The sequence below is a fragment of the Glandiceps talaboti genome, chromosome 1 (genome assembly GCF_964340395.1).
Source record: "Glandiceps talaboti chromosome 1, keGlaTala1.1, whole genome shotgun sequence".
Taxonomy (NCBI): Eukaryota; Metazoa; Hemichordata; class Enteropneusta; family Spengelidae; genus Glandiceps; species Glandiceps talaboti.
Window position 1 is genome coordinate 5287863 of NC_135549.1, and position 13739 is coordinate 5301601.

Consider the following 13739-nt stretch of genomic DNA (forward strand, 5'->3'; position numbering starts at 1 on the left):
CTTGACAAGTCTAAGAGATACAAACTTTTCTTGCATGTATTAATTGGAATTTACCTTAAATATCTAAATGGTTCTATTTTGTATTTTCATTCAGTTTGTGGCACACCCTCACTGTCAGCAAGAACTGATACGACGTTGGTTTTTAGGCCTAAAACACTGGCGTGATGCCGGAACTCTGCGTAATCTGATCGTGTCCTTATTGATTATGGCGATATTTCCTGTTTTGAGCATCGTCTATATCTTATTTCCTTTTGGCAGACTCAAGACATTTTTGCGAGTACCGTAAGTATTAGAATCCTTGACTTTGGATGATCTACAATCTCAGTTCTGTTTATTTATATCATTGTTTATTATTTGACTTTGACTGAAGGGTGAGCCTCATATCGTCAGAGGAATTTAAAAAAATACAAATACAAAAACTGTCATAGACCAAACATATAAAACATCTTGCGATTATCATTTCCATTGGATCGCGTTAACAGACATGTATAAACTATTACATTTAACTCAAGCATTTCCATTATTTACAACACTCTTAGCAAAATTATAAAAGCATTTACGCATAAGTGAAAAAAAACTGTTATAAACATTTAAGTAATGTTACAACAACAACAACAACAACAACAACAATAACAAAAACAGCAACAACAACACAACACAAACAAAGTTAAACAGTTTTCAAAAGAAGCAAAAGCACAATCAAGCCTGATATGAACTGGCTGAACTAGCTTAGTTAACAAAACAATTTAAATATACTTATTAGCTACTAATTAGGCTACGCAAGTATTCGTGTCAAAGTGTATCACACAATGTTTTACTCATTTAGCATTCTTATGTGAACTATAAAAACAGTTTACCGCGATGAAAACGTATTGCTAATCATTGTGTAGTCATTGTGTAATTGAGGACTATGTGTACAAGGTATTTGAGCCAGTCGTCTGCTATGTAAACAAGCGCAATTTATATGCACGGAACTTAATCAAAAAGTAATAGATATAGAGATAACATGTTAACAACATAGAAATTCGATATAAGGCATTCTCAATTAATTACTTTGTTTGTCCTGCATGATTTTCACAAACAAACCAGTCTGACATGGTAAAAACAAACATAGAGAATTTCAATGCTAAAATGTCACGTAAATGAATTTCTCTTTTAGTTAGCATGTTCTCATTGCACTTTGCAATCGCATATCATTATTATAATATTAATAATGATAATGTTGGGTTCTTGTATAGCGCTTTCCCACGCAACTCCCCTGGGAGCATACAATCCATTGTAGCCATTTCAGCGCATAGGATTAAAGCTTTCACATTGTAACCTACATCCTACCAGGTCCCCAATTATACAGCTGGGTTGACTGGGGCACAGTCGTGGTTCAAATCTTGCCCAAGGACCTTAGCCACTCAGAAACAGACAGCAGGCAGCGACACGGCTCAAACATGCAACCTTTAGATTCCAGGCCAGTCACGCTAACCATTCACCCATCATGACTCCACAATCACATATAAGACAAATACCACACATTAGACACCATGCGGCTGCCACGAGTATGAACGACGTTGCTAATTTTGTACTACATTTTGTTTTATTCTATGAAAAGTTCCTTTTCCTTTTAAATTAACAGGTATATAAAATTCCTGATGCACACAGGGTCGTATTTATACTTTATCGTTTTACTATTTCTGAGTATAAATCCCCTGGGAAGTGGTAATGCTAATACGTCAGTTAACTATGACTTTGGCGGAGAAACGAATGCATTGATTGCCCGACTTCTCGGTGTGGAACGTGGGATGGCCCCAAACGTAGTAGAAATCCTTATCAGTATATGGGTGGCAGGTATGTAAATACGCAAAACCTCACCACTATTTTCTATAATAATAGTCTGAGGTAATACATTTATATTAGTTTTTTTCTCTTTCTAGTTATTACACAGTTCTACAAAATTTAAAATGTACACGTTATGATGAAGAAATACATTTAGAGCAAACTTTATATTGTTTATGGTCGTGTAACGTATTCAAATACTGTCGTCTGTAGCAGAATTCTTCTCAGACACAATTATATGTGGCCTGAAAATATTTGTCTATTTCAAAGAGAAAGGTGTATAGTTGCAGTCAATAGTCCTCATGACAGACATGACAGGCATCAAGGCAGGCATCTATATGTGTCCAAATAAATTCGGAAATATGATGAATAGTCGCCATTGAGCATTAATCATATTACTACCAAATAAGAGTTATCCTAGAATTGCAATTAGGCGTAGTAATTGCTTCCATGTTTGCTCTTCTTATTATTAGGTATGGTATGGCGTGAGTTGAAGGCAATTTGGTCTCAAGGTTATCAAGCCTATCTAAGCGATCCTTGGAATTTAATTACTAATTTTCAACTTCTCTTATATATCAGCTGGATTACACTGAAAGTGGTTGCCTTTGTAATGGTGTGTATAAATACTTCCAATCCCTGTGATCGTAGCCTTGTAGTCCGACGATATTAAATGTATATTTAATTGTGTAGTAGTATGCAAGTACATATACATGCGAATGACTGTTATTTGCGCAATGAATACCAGAATCTTTAATGCGATTGTATGTGTATGAGTTCACATGTTCATTTGTTTTCAATATATATGTTTATTTTGTTTGTTTGTTTGTTTGTTTGTTTGTTTGTTTGCTTGCTTCTTTATTTTGTGTAAAGTGTATTTTGCATATGTGCGTATGTGAAAATATGTGTGTGTGTGTGTGTGCGCGCGCGCGCTCACATATGTTTGTGTATGTACGTATGTACGTAAGTAGTATGTAAAATAGGTAAGCTGGACCACTTATCATATGTCGTGATTTTTAGAATTATAAATTAAGGCATTGACGCGCCAAAAAACAGCCCTTAGAGGACAACCACCTTAGGTTATTACTACTCCCGTCCATTGTTGAAATAGGTGAAACATACATACAAAGGTCAATACATTTACATAACAATAGACTCAGCGGTTCAGCTGTGTATTGACTTTTAAGTCAACCATTTAAATCGGGGCAAAAAATTAGGTGTTTGTATTTTTTTTTATTCTTTATTTTTACGTCTTTCTTGGAATAGGAATAAGATCATCGGTTGCTTGTAGTTCTGGGGCTACCATTGCATATTTAAAATACATTCTGCTTGGATTTGTACGAGATGGGACTAATCCGTAAGAAACAACATAAATTGGTAAAAGTTTTTGAGGAAGTTCTTTTATCATTCTCGCTGGAAGCTAGCTTTTAAATTTGCCATCGGGTCCCTGAAAATCACCAATAGCAGCAGGTCCATGGTTTGAATTTAAATTTTGAACTGAAGTTAACAATAATATTTTATTCATTGGTACATCTCGCCATTTTAATGTTTCGTTTTCAGCAGGTTTATCAAAAACAGACATATCTGGTTTAACATATTCTGAATTTAAACTAGTAAGATTTTTAATGTCTTTGATAATATCTTCCGCTGTTGATTGACTGACTAATCCACTTAAACTAGGAAAATCTTTAATGTCTTTGATAATATTTTCCGCTGTTGATTGACTGACTAGTCCAGTAAAGATGTTTTTGCTTATATTGTTTTGCATTATACCTTTGTTAGTTATTTGGTTTTGTTCGTTGTCAATGTGAAATATTTGTATACACTTATATTTTTATTTGTTTAATACGAAATCCACTATCCAAATAGTTTCGTTATGGGTCGAGACTACACGTATGTGTGTTTGTGTGTGTGTGTACGTAGGTAAGTAGGTAGGCAGGCAGGCAGGCATGTGTGTATGTGTATATATATATATATATATATATATATATATATATATATATATATATATATATATATATATATATATATATATATATATATATATATATATCCGCTCTGCGTACAGACGTATCGAGCACTGTACTACGGACAAATCTTACCACTGACTTCCTATATATATATATATATATATATATATATATATATATATATATATATATATATATATATATATATATATATATATATGTGTGTGTGTGTGTGTGTGTGTGTGTGTGTGTGTGTGTGTGTGTGTGTGTGTGTGTGTGTGACATTATGCTTCCATATTATATATACTTGTATATCCCGGTCTTGTTTGGACTGTTGAGTTTTTGATATATCTACACCTATCTACATTTATAGATCTTGATTTTGTTTTCTGCAACCCCATTAGGTTAGAAATGAAACAAAAGAACTTGTCAATGTCAACAGAAGAGATGTTGGTATAAGTAACGACTCCAATGTTATCATCGACCGGCTTACAGATGAGCATGCTAACACCGTATCTGAAATGAGCGAACTGCTGGGAGAGGTCACTAGTCAAATGATGAAGAATATATCACTCATGTTAGATGCTATCAACAGTCATCCAAAGTTGGAAAATATGCTATCTAACGCCACGCAGATACTTGCAAGCATGTCACAAGATGTTACAGCATTACGAGCAACCCCAAGTCCTTATCGTGATCATGACATTGAATTACATCAATTAGAGAGTTTCATTACTTTTCGTAGTTCATGGTCCGCGACTGATCCAACCGTAATAGCAAGCTTAGTTTTTGCACTCGGTAATATCGCAAGTGTGCTGAAATTCATGCGTGTGATGGTTGCTAGTGAATACGTCGGGCCTTTGCAAATAAGCTTCGGTAAGATGTTTGCCGATATAGCAAGATTCGTCGTTCTGTTTGGGGTGATTCTACTTGCATTTGCTCTTGGCATAACTCAGGTGTATTCGCCATATACTGACAGCGACATATTTGAATGTTTGGAAGCGGGTGGATCCGAAAGAGAATGTTATAACAAACCATACGGAGGGTGAGTATCTCATTATCTGATTAGTTTTTACCTTCCGCTGGTCTGTCAGTTTGTCTGTCTGTGAAAACTGCTGCATAAATTTTAATAAAAATCTACACTTCTTTCTTACGATTATGGAAAGAAGTGGTCAGATTTTGGTAAATCATCCTGTAAAAATTAAAGACTCTTTTCTACAGATAGGGCTTTCAGTAATTGGACTACAATACAAGCTTTAAAGTTTCAATATGGATGAAATGTATTTATTTTGTATAAAACAATTATATCATGGCCTCCTTCTTCAAATTGCTAATTGCTAAGTTCTTGTTGGTCAGTTAAAAAATTGCAAAAGTTTAAGAAATGTGTAAAATGTTTTTTATTTGAAATGTTATATTGTAGTTTTTTGCAATGTATTGAGTTACAAAGACAGACTTTGTACATAAATGTTATTTCATATTGAATTTTCTAGAAGGAAGCCATTATATAAAATAAATAACTACTGAATCCTCATCCACATGGTCACTTTAAATTCCATATCCAAATTCCAAAATTCACCTGGTACATACACGGTCTAAGCGTGTCCCTCAAAAGTTGATGTAGCTTTTAGGATATAACAAGTCATTTGCATAATAAATGATATCGGATATTACGTAACATTAGTGTCTAAAGAATGCATTTTGTAATACGCTAATGTAATACAATTTGGTAAAGGCACAGTTGATATTAAAAAGCACATGTCCTATAAACATTGTCGGTGCAAATATTAGTTTGAATGAGTCATTTGCATAAATGAATGAGTTCGATGGTTATGCAGTATCTCAAGACTTAACATTTATTATTAGAGTACAGCTTGATTACATACTCTTCTTCTTCTTCTTCTTCTTTTCTTGGATGGTGAATTAAAGCAGTACTGATTCAAAGAAAATAAATAAAAGAAAACGAAAAAGTAAATAAATATAAAAGCTATTTTATGTAGTTGTCCAAGTGTGATGCCACTTGAGATTTGAGAGCATCAAGTGATCCTACAGTTGCAATGTCTGGTGGTAGACTGTTCCATTTTGTGACAGTTCTAGGGAAAATGAATATGTTCTGTAGTCTGTTTTGAATGTTGGTATTTGGTAACTTTTACTGTGCATGTGTCTGGTATATCTTGTTGGAGGTTAAAGATGTCGGTCTTTGTTTATAGCAACTGTTCCCACCGAGATGTTATCGAGCATTGTTAGTCTAGCTTCTTTCCGTCGTTGTTCTAGTGATTTCCAATTAAGATTTTGTATCATGTTGTTAACACTGGAGTGGTTTCTGGATCTGCTAGTAACATACTGAGTAGAACACCTTTGTACTCTTTCAGGGTTGATAATATCAGATTGTCTATATTGGTCCCAAACAGTGGTGGCATATTCAATCATAGGTCTAACAAGTGTTTTGGATGCCCTTTCCTCAATTGTAGTGGATCCTATGTTGAGGTTTCTGCGTAGAAAATCCAGGGTTGTGTTTGCCTTGTTACATATCAAGTTGGTGTGTTGGTGCCAGTACTAGTCAATGTCAGTTGTCAAAGTGTATCCCAGGTACTTTTCGGAAATGTGTTTTATTGTTCTGTGTTTTATTGTCAATGATTATCGGTGACTGTTTCCTTGTTATTGACAAGACAGAACACTTATGCCCAGGCAACTAATTTGTCAAGATCACATTGTAAGATGTGTTCACCAGCTTCTGATTTAATAGTAAGGTATGTTATTGTGTCATCTGCGAACAGGCGTACAGTAGAGTTCAAGCCTACGTGTACATCATTAATGTAGAATAGGAACGGTGACGGTCCAAATACAGACCTTTGTGGGACCCTTGATTCATTTACTATAGTGTTCGATGTTTCACCATCTGTGACAACTATTTGGGTACGATGGAGTAGGAAATATTGTATCCACTCTAGGGTTTTACCTCTCATACCAAAGTGATGTAACTTATGTATAACAAGATTGTGACTGACTCTGTCGAAGGTCTTGGAAAAGTCCATGACTAGAACATGTCTGTTTTATACCATTTTCCATGTTGAGTGTAGGTCATCTATGAGCTCAAGTAGTCGAGTCTCACAGGATCGAGGCTGTCTGAACCCATGTTGTAATGGGTAAAGGATATTATTTGATTCTGCATGGTTCATGATGTATTTCGTTACTATGTGTTTCAGAAGTTTACAGCATACACATATAAGCGAGATTGATATCTAATTTTCAGCTTTGTACTTCTGACCTTTTTTTTATATTTGTGTCAGTACAGTTTTGCCCCAATCATCTGGGATTTCGCTGCTATCATAGGACATCTGAAAGATGGATTAATAGGGACCAGCGGTTTTGTGAGGATTTAGTAAGTCTGCTAGCATATGCGATATGCTTTGGAAAAGCAGATTTCTTCATTCGTTTGCATAGTTTGTCTCTTTTCCGCATTAACCGTCTCAGCTCCTGTGTAATCCATGGGAAACTAAGAATGTTTTAAATGCATTCCACATTTTGTTCACACTGTGTCTCTGTGTAGCCATTTGCCCAAAAGTTGACTTGAATGATGAAACATCTTGTTTTAAACTATCCCAGTGTACGTTTTCGTACAATGGTACGGGGTTTCTGTATATTACGTATTGGGTCCATGTCAAGTTCTTTAGACAACGTCCGTGAATTACCATTAGTCGGATCAGTAGATGTTTACACTCACGGCATTATAATGCGTTAATGTGGGCAAATAGTGAATTTGTTCTAGCAAGCTACTTATTAATGCAAAGCTGATAAACTCAGATAAGACATTGATATCAGGTAGGAAATAGAAACTTTATTTGAAATATACAGAAAATAATATTAGAAATCCGGAAAATCGCGAGTACAAAATTGATTATTTGTCCTTTACCATGTGGTGTCTCCAACAACACTTCTTGATATATAGTGTTCGATTTAAATTGTGTTATGTGCATAATTACTGATCAAATTCGGGATATCGTGTACAATAGCTCAGACGTTTGCATTCTACTGACAATGAGTGGAGGAACAGCAATCTCGTGGATTTCATTGTTACATTTACAGAAGTGCACAGTTTACATCTGCTAGGCCTTATTCATCATTTTACCTTTTCCCCGCTAGATGTGAGTCGTGCTGCACTGCCTTTCGTATGTAGTGCGTGGTTTATGATATGTTTTGCTCATTTTTCCTGTCATTCTATTATTATCTTAGGATAGGACGCTCTATGGCTACACTGTTTTGGTCTTTGTATGGAATGGTTGATTTAGAAACTTTGGATATTCATGAAGGCAGAGATACAGGTTACCATTCGTCTGTTCAAACCGTCGGTACGCTGATATTCGGAGCATACAGTATAGTGGCTATTATAATCCTATTGAATCTGCTCATCGCCTTAATGGGAACAACGTACGAGAGTATAGTGGTAAGTGCTTTGTAGCTTTTGCACAAATGTAATTCATGTAGAATGATGTTCGAATATGTGCATCCACGTAGTTATTGAGAACACCATCATAGGCCCGGAAAGTCTAGTTGAAAGAATCGGTGAGCAGGAGATACGTGTATATATGCCTTCTCTGACGAGAATCCCCCGTCTATACGACTATCATCCCTGAAAGTTGTACTTCTATAATTCACCTTGAACTATATATATATATATATATATATATATATATATATATATATATATATATATATATATATATATATATATATATATATATATATATATATATATATATATAAACCCGACTTGATTTTCTTCTACCCTCAACATATATATATATATGAAACGCTGCTGATCGGCTTACTGTGCAGTTTATCGATATTTAATGTTCAAACGGGGAAGTACTCACTCGCACTGTTGTTCCTATCGTCAGTCTGTTCTATTTTAGACTATAACGTTGAATTAGCCGACCAACTAGTTTCTTCTCAAACCATCTCTTCTACGAGGTACCGTACCGACTTGGATTGTGTTGAGTAGAACTCACAACGAAACATACGTATCTGGTTCAACGAACGCCAAGCTAACCACTTGGTTGATTTTATTACATGACCACTCTCCGTCTCCGCCTCTCCTCTCGAGATGGGCTAAAAACCCAACTTAAATACATTTCAAAGTTTACACAAAATCTCTATTCTTAGAGTATGACGTATTCTTAAGTCTTATGATGAAAGACATCATCCGAGATCTAATATCCAATCACCTTCCCTAGATTAGTAATACAAGTTCATATCTCAAAGACCATAAAATAGTCATGTCATAATAAAACTTGTTGACAGTTCAATCGTACCTGGTACAAACAATTCAGAAACACCCCATGTAGAGATGTCAAAGACCTATGTTGTTACGCAACGGAATGTCACTGTTTGTACAAAGTTTAAATGCTTTTGACTTCAATTTAGAGTTCATAATGAAAATTTACGAAAATGTCCTGAATGGATATATTTTAGATCTGTGATTCGTAACACACACACACACACACACACATATATATATATATATATATATATATATATATATATATATATATATATATATATATATATATATATATATATATACATACATACATATATATATATAATATATATATATATATATATATATATATATATATATATATATATATATATATATATATAAATTATATGAAACCATTCAAATGAATAATGCCAGTTTTTACGTCCTATGCAGTTACTATATCCGAATGTAATTCGTTGTTTACAATGATCATAACTTATACAACATCCCGCCTAATTCCAGACATCAAACTTAGTGTTGACAATACACCGTGACACAGACCTTGGCACACATGGCTTCTAGACAGATGGTGAATATTGATATAGTACACAGTTCCCGTGAAAGTAACTCTTCTTTGTGAATTAATTAGCGTTCTTCAAATTTATCCGAACTGATCGGTCAGTAAATTACAAATTCTTTTCAAATTCAAATGTTTGTCTCTAAATTTGTTGGTCTCTCAAGCAGCATACTACACGTACTTATCAAATAGAGTGAAGCTTATGTCGTTGATGATGTTGTAAAGTAATTGTTATATTTGAAAGGTAATATGAAGGAACACGTGACCAAGTCTTAGGAAGATTTTGATATTTAGCTGGTACAAGGCAAACTACATGTTAGTCATCGTGTAATCTTCAGAGCCCGTTGAAGTTTAAGTTCTTCAACATCTCGAGTTATGTTTTGACCAATCATATCACTACACATCCAAGACCTAATGTGATTTTAATGAATATATTATGTATTCGGCCAGTCAGGTTCTATGCTGGTAATGCATTCCAATATTGTGTTAGTAATGGAGATATCAGGGAACACGATCAGTACATCAGATACTACTCAGAACTACATTTGTGTTAGTTTTTTTTAATGAAAAGGAGACGTTGACAAAGAATTCGATCTGACCAAAAGACTAGCAACGACAGTACCAAGCGCAGCATGCAAGCTAGCCGATTGGGTGGGGTGGGGCAGTCGCTTTCGGGACAAAGACGAATGAAGATTCAACTTTGTGAAATCTATTTTTCAGTTACATTAAAATTATTTACTCTATTCACAGGGAAATGCGGACACGGAATGGAAATTTGCTCGGTCCGAGATGTGGATGGACTATTTCAGACACGGGTCTACGTTACCAACACCGTTCAATATCGTTCCAACGCTAAAATTAATTTGGCGCTTTGTACAATTCATCTATAGAAAACTGTGTGTATGTTGCATTGAGAAACAACAAAAGGTAAGGTCACTTGTGAAATATCCTTTCATTACACATTGTTTCCCTTGAGTAATGAAACAAGTCTTGAAGTTCTTAGACAACCACGTCAAATACTTATATGTGAGCATGTTGACATGATTTAAACAGAATTCTGTGGCAGCCGAAAAGCACAACAAAGTATCTGTCATATGTAAGAAGTGAATTGATTACGATAATTACATACTGATGGTCAAAGTCAAAGACCAAGGTCTAGAAAGAACTTAGCTTGCACCTAATAACGTAGGGGTAGACACTTGAATGAGTCGCTATAGTGGTAACTGATTAACATATACTGAGTCCGAACATACACTTGGAAAAGAACTATCCAGCCCAAAGCTAAACATCATTGAGTACATAATGTTCCCCATTCCATTGCCACTAAACATCTTTATTCTGCAATATGTACTAATGCAAGAATGACACACGACTGATACGAATTAGAAATTAATTTGGAAATAGAAAGTATGCAAACAAACGAAAATTATCATGCAGTGGTATAGCCTGACAAAATATCTATTGTAATTTCTATTGCAGGATAAAACAGTATGTAATAAATACAAGGTGAGTACGTTTTTCCCACACTTTTCCAAGGTGTTTACCAGTTTATGTGAACCCAACTGTTTATTGACTTTGCTTCGTTTGCTTACGAAGGAATAGTAATATTGAAAAAGTGTCATTAATCAAAAATGACTGGTGAGGATATTAAAAATTAAAAATTTGTCAGAGTTTTACTTGTTATTTTATACTAGATATTAATAAACAAAATGACTACAGAGTTTCATGTTTTAGGCAGAACGATACTTTTTTTACGTCTCACGTCACACGACGGTTTTCTTTATATCAATGACATTAAGCAAAATATAGACACTGATAGCAAACAAGCAATGATATAAATTGATTCATTCTTGTCAACTTAATATCACTGCCGTAGAAGATTCAATCAATAAACTTTATCTGTCTTTACAGTGACATAAAATGTAGTTTTTCATGTTTTTCATCGAAACGTTATAGCCTTTCTGGTTTGGTGTTTACATAATATATATATATATATATATATATATATATATATATATATATATATATATATATATATATACATATATATATATATATATATATATATATATATATATATATATAATCTTTTCATCAGTGGTCACCATTCGACAAAGAATGCAATGTTAATCCATTAACACAAAACTATGCAATGTCAAATTATTCTAAAACTAAAACATATATCTCTATATGACTACATTGACGATACTTATTTGTGTATGTCAATGATAGAATCTTTGTAAGAAGCTGGTCTATCGGTACTTCACAGAGAAGGCTAGCGAAGCACGTGATGCAGGTGACGGAGATGCGATGAAGGAAATGCTAATGTCGATCAAACAAGATGTCAGTACGATTAGGTAATGTTTAGGCTATATGATATAAATTGTTTTAAAAAATATGATAGATTGAAAATAATAATGTCATACGCGGTGTAATAAGCTGTGAAACATACTTGCCACGTGAACAAGGTGTCTCTCTTTTCCGTAATATTGCTTGTACTTTTTAAAAATATATTTATCTCTCAGTCTCTCAGTCTCTCTGTATGTATGTATGTATGTATGTATGTATGTATGTATGTATGTATGTATGTATGTATGTATGTATGTATATATGTATGTATGTATGTATGTATGTATGTATGTATGTATGTATGTATGTATGTCTAATGATGTGTGTCCGTCCGTCTGTCTGTTCGTCCGTCTGCCAGTCTCTCCGTCTGTGTAATGATTTGTCTGTCTTTCTGTCTGTTTGCCTGTCTAGCAAAAACCAGTCTCTTCTTTTTGTAGAGGTAGATTTATGTGTAATGCATGTGATATTTGAGTTCGAGGAATATATCGTGCTATAAAGACAATAGAAACGCTGCGCTGGTGGTTTATACTAGTAATCAAGTGTCGGGTGATACATTGTTGCAATTGGTTGCTAAGGGCGCGGACGCGCTCACTCATGTCACCTTCTCCACACACTATAACCGTCTGTTCACTTCACACCTTTCAGTGTTTCCCACACATATGTTGCTGTTTACGCATACGTAATAATACATCGCACACTTCGATTTGTATCACACACAGTATAGTAATATTTTTTTTTCATTTTCTTTATCAATTTTTTTTGTTATTCGATTATAAATATCCACAATCTTACCTATATCGCTCCATGATGCCCATGGTTGACTGAGAAAAGGGCGGCATTTAATGTCTGTAAACGATGTCGAATTTTGACACAAATATTCCTTTTTATCCCTATCACTAGATATGAAAACCGTCGTACTGAACAAAAATTACAAATGTCTCTGAACGATTTGTCAACAAAACACCACACATTGTCACGAAACATCGATGTCCTCGCATCAGACGTGGAAAAGAATAAGACGGAACTTGACACTGCAATTAAACGGACAAAGGCCAAACTTTTAAGCAGAATTAATACTGGCAATAACCGGATGTCAGTTCTCGACGATAAGGTCGAAAACATCCAGCAGGAACAAATCGAACAGGAGAAAAGGTCGAGCTTGAACTTACAGTCAGAGATGGGGAATCTGCGATCAGATATGGGAAGAAATTCAACCAAACATCACGATGCTCTGAAAGCAATTGAAGATCAATGGCAAGCAACGAAGGAGCAGGAAACAAACGTTTTACGAGGTATCGAACATCTTCGAAGTGAAATTCCAGCCATGAAAGAGGAAGGAGATGCTATGTTATCAAATATCAAGGAAAAGTTGCAGACCGTACACTCAAAACTGGATGTTGAAAATGAGAAATCTGGCAAAATAGATGAATTGAAGAACATGATGGAAAAAGCAATTGGGTATGTACTCTGTGATTATATATATATATATATATATATATATATATATATATATATATATATATATATATATATATATATATATATATATATATATATATATATATATATATATATATATATATATATATATATATATATATATATATATATAGTTTTGGTAGTACTGGAACTCTTTCTTGGGTGTAACTCGGAGTTTCACGCATATTGCGATCATCAGACACATCAGACACACTGAGTGTCTGATGATCGCAATATGCGTGAAACTCCGAGTTACACCCAAGAAAGAGTTCCAGTACTA